This window comes from Choloepus didactylus, chromosome 6, assembly GCF_015220235.1.
Source record: "Choloepus didactylus isolate mChoDid1 chromosome 6, mChoDid1.pri, whole genome shotgun sequence".
NCBI classification, from domain to species: Eukaryota; Metazoa; Chordata; class Mammalia; order Pilosa; family Megalonychidae; genus Choloepus; species Choloepus didactylus.
In genome coordinates, this window is record NC_051312.1 from 2,183,725 (window position 1) to 2,188,692 (window position 4,968).

At 36.6% G+C, this 4,968-nt stretch overlaps 1 pseudogene; it reads right to left on the bottom strand.

Annotated features, from left to right (window-relative positions):
- Positions 1-1,855: 1,855 nt before the first annotated feature.
- LOC119535930 lies at positions 1,856-2,476 on the bottom strand (annotated as a pseudogene).
- Positions 2,477-4,968: the final 2,492 nt, after the last annotated feature.

The window sequence follows — 4,968 nt, forward strand, 5'->3', positions numbered from 1 at the left end:
TGTAATAGTCCCTAGATTGTAAGCTCTTACAGCAGTTAACTCCATCCCTGAATTGTAAGGCCTATCTCTAAACTTTGAGATGCTGATCCCCTAGCGTATAACCTGATTGGTCTCTGGAACAATGCATATCTCTGAGACACCTGAAACTCAGAGCTAGAGCTCGGCAGATATGAATGTCAGTATTAGTGCATACAGCCACTGTCAAAAAAAAAAAAAAAAAAAAAAAAAAAAGCTGAAAAAGAGCCCAGACTTCAATTAGTGATATGAATGAAGCAGGTCTGGTTAAGACCAGGGCAAGCCAGGCCAAAGGATAAAGGTTGAAACTGATTGTGTTTTAAAACGTCAACTTTCATATGAGACCAAGGGAATAGATATCTATTTGGTACAGGATCTAAATTTTCTAAACGGTACAACTCTTCAGTCGATTTGTTCAAACACCACAATTGCATGGAACTTTGAATAGGAAGTTACATACGGTAGGTTAGTATAGGCTGGAGTGAAATAGTGACACATCCTAGAGTAATTTGGGCAGATATAAAAAATATATTTACAGCCTCCCCCTCCCCAGCCCCGAGGATCTGGGGGAAGGTGTGGATGTGTTGGACATCCTCACCTGGACTGGTGTTGATGTTGTCACAAACATTGGGACTGGCAGTTTGATGTGCTGAGCCCTCGAGCATGGGTCTTGCCCTTATGAAGCTCATTACCACAAAGGAGAGTCTAAAGTTTTATGTAATGTGCCTAAGAGTCTCCCCCGAGTACCTCTTTGTTGCTCAGATGTGGCCCTCTCTCTCTAATTGAGCCATCTCGACAGGTGAACTCGCTGCCCTCCCCCCTACGTGGGACCCAACTCCCAGGAGTGTAAATCTCCCTGGCAACACAGAGTATGACTCCTGGGGATGAATGTGGACCCAGCATCGTGGGACTGAGAGTATCTTCTTGACCAAAAGGAGGATGCAAAATGAGACGAAATAGTTTCAGTGGCTGAGAGATTCCAAATGGAGTCGAGAGGTCACTCTGGTGGACATTCTTATGCACTATATAGATAACACCTCTTAGGCTTTAATGTATTGAAATAGCTAGAAGTAAATACCTGAAACTACCAAACTCCAACCCAGCAGTCTGGACTCCTGAAGACAATTATATAATAATGTAGATTAGAAGGGGTGACAGTGTGATTGTGAAGACCTTGTGGATCACACCCCCTTTATCTAGTGTATGGATGAGTAGAGGAATGGGGATAAAAACTAAAGGACAAATGGGGTGGGATGGGGGGATGATTTGGGTGTTCTTTTTTCACTTTTATTTTTTATTCTTGTTCTGGTTCTTTCTGATGTAAGAAAAATGTTCAGAGATAGATTGTGATGATGAACGCATAACTATGTTATCATACTGTGGACAGTGGACCGTATATCATGGATGATTGTATGGTGTGTGAATATATTTCAATAAAACTGAATTTAATAAAAAAAGATTTATAAGAAAAAAAAATAAGTAATCTGTGTGTAGATTCTTTGAGACAATATATATCTTGTTCTTCATAAAACATTCACTTTGAAATTTTTACATACATTGATGTTTTTTGCCTGAATCAATTATTACTGAGATGATTATGAAATGATATGTATGCATTTTATTTTCATTGTCCTCAGCTCTGCTGAACTCTGGGTCCAGGCTGGGTCAGTAGTGCTGTGGAGAGCCTCTTGGACCCATCTCTGTCCCCGAAGTCTTGCTTAACATTTCCAGAATGCTCAACTTGCAGTCTCAGAGGAAGGGTGCATCCCCAGCAAGAGTGAGAAATATTTGGGGCTCAGGATGATGATATCAGATACACTGAACTAGTTGCTGTGCCCCCTCATTCTGGTTCCAGAGAAATAAAACAGTTGCTAGTGAGGTTGGGGATATTTTGCATTGCTTCTATGCCTTGAACCCTCTCATCTCAGGGATTTTGTCCCTTGTCTTGTATTTGTTTTAAGATCTCATCAGGTTCTCTTTTTCTCTGGGCAAATAATCTAGATCTTTGGTTTTGAAACCAAACTTGGACTCTTGACTCTGGAACCCCAATTTCTTTAGCAAGCTGTTCTCTGGAATCAATCCCAGGGTAAGGGTTGTTCTTGAACGCCTTGATGAGAGTGCGTAATTGGGAAGATGTATAGCAGGTGCGGTACCGTCTATCTAGAGCAGCTTGAATCTCCGCGGGGAGGTGTTGCCTGTGGGCCTGGCTTGATTCCAAGGCCTGCTCGGGTTCTGTTCTTCTCTGGAACGACTGTCGAGCTCTTCAATTCTGAAACCAAATCTGGATTCTCGACTCTTCAGCGTTAATTTCTAAAGCAAGTTTTTGTTTGGTGGCATAACCCGGGTAAGGTTTTTGGTTGAAAGTGTCGATGAGGATTTTCAACTGGTCGGCTGTGAATTTGGTGCGACTGTGCCTTTGGTGTGTAGCGATCATGTTGTTTGCGGAGTTGTTCTGGGCCATGTTGAAAGAGATTCCTGGTTGTTGAAACCTGTGCCTAGGAGCCTATTATTGCATTTTGAAAGTGCTTTATATATGTTCTGAATACAAGTCCTTTTAAGATATGTGATTTGCAAATATTTTCTCCAAGTCTGAGGCTTGTTTTTTAATTTTATTAACAGTGTTAATAAACTTTTGCTAAAGTTTTTTATCTTGATGAAGTCCAGTTTATCAATATGTTCCTTTATGGATCATGCTTTGGTGTTGTATCCACTTAATTCAAAGTCTCAAAGACTTCCTCTCACGTTTTCTTACAGAAGCTGTATGGTTTTAGGGTTTACATTTAGGTTGAAGATCCATTTTAGGTTCACCTTCATATGTGGTGGGAGGTGTATAGATCAAAGCTCTTTTTTTCTTTTTTGGCAAATGGATATTCAACTGTTCCAGCAGCATTTGTTGAAAGGCAACCCTTCCTGCACTAAATTGTGTTGCATGTTTGTCAAAGAATCAGTTGTCCATATATGAGTGAGTTAATTTCTGGACTTTCTATTCTGTCCCATTGATAAATTCATTGATACATTTGTTTTATTTTTATGCCAAAATACCACATTCTTTTGATTGCTGTTGCTGTATAATAAGTCTCAAAATCAGAGAGCATTAGTCCTCCAAATTTGTTCTTTTACAGTGTTTTTTTTTAATTTAGTTCCTTTACACTTTCATGTGAATTTTAGAATTAGTTTGCAGATCTCCACACAAAAAAAAATTGCTGGAATTTTAATTGGAATGGCATGGATTTTATAGATCAGTTTGAAAAAAAATAGACCTTCTCACTATGTTGAGTCTTCCAAACCAAGAACAAGGTATGTCCCTCCATTTATTTGTCTTATTAACTTCTCTCAGCAATGTTTTTAGTTTTAATGCATGTCTTTTGTATCTTTCTCAGCTTTATCTCTACATATTTAATGTTTGCTATTACTTTAAATGGTTCTTTAAAATTTTGTATTCTGACTCTTCACTGATAGTGTAAATAAATGAAATTGATTTTGAATATTGATCTTGACTCTTACAGCACTGCTAAACTTGCTATTAGTTATAGGACCTTCTTTTATAGTTTACATTATGTAGATGATTGTGATAACTGCAAATCAATACACTCTTACTTTGGCCCTTACTTGGCTAGACCCTTCAGTACAGGTTGAAGAAAAGTGGTAAGAGAAGACATACTTGCTTTCTTACTTACTTTATGTTGAAAAACATTGTCTATCACTATTAAGTAGGATGTGAGCTGTCATTTTTTTTCATAAATCCTTTATCAAGTTGAGTAAATTTTCATTCACCATTTGCTGAGGGATTTGATCAAGAATGGATTTTTTTCTACATCTATTGAGATATATTATGAGTTTTTATCTTTAGATTGTTAACATGGTAAATTTTATTTATTAATTTATAAATGTTAAGCTGGTTCCTATTTCTCCATTTTGGGAGGTAATGGAAGTCTCAATTGAATTTTAAAGAAATAAAATAAAATTCATGATGGGTACTGCTAAATTATATGTCTTTCAGTTGTCACAGTTCACCTTCAAGTATTATTATATCACTCATGTGTAGGAAATGTACAATAATATATGTCCATTTATCCTTTCTAGGATGCCATATATTGTACTTACTGCATGTATACTGTATTTATATATTACATATTGTACTTACATGTTATAATCTCTATACTATATTGTTATTTGTTCTTGTTTAAACAGTCAATTATCTTTTAAAAGACATTTAAATAGTAAGAGAAATTCTTACATGATTACCCACATATTTGCAATTTCAGGTGCTCTTCATTCCTTTGAATAGATCCATGTTTCCACCTGGTATCACATTCTCATGGTTCTAAAGGACTTTTAAAAATATTTCCTGAAGTGCAGGTCTGCTAGGGATGAATTATTTTGACTTTTGTATATTTTAAAAAGTCTTTATTCACCTGTATTTTTGAAAGATATTTTTGCTGGGTACAGAATTCTAGGCTGACAGTTATTTTTTCTTTCGGTATTTTAAAGATGTTGCTCCATATTCTTCTTGTTTGCACTGTTTCTGTCAAGACGTTTGCTGTCATCATCATTTGTAACCAATGTTACATACCAGTGCAAGTTGCTGTCGGTGGGGTGGTGTATGGGAATCCTGAATTTTATGTATGATTGTTCTGTAAACCCACAACCTCTTCAATTACGAAAAAAAGACAAGACATACATTGTCATCCTTCTCTTTCTTCCTCTGTATGTAACGTATGTTTTCCCCCACTTTGTTGCTCTTAAGATTTTCTCTTTATCAATTAGTTTTGAGCAATTTGTTTATGATATGCCTTGCTATATTTTTCTTCATGTTTCTAGTGTTTGGAGTTTGTTGTGATTCTTACATCAGGGGTTTATAGTTTTCATGAATATTAGAGTATTTGGGTCCATTATTATTTGAAATATTTTTCTGCTTCTCTTCCTTTGTGGGATCCAGTTGCTCATGTATTT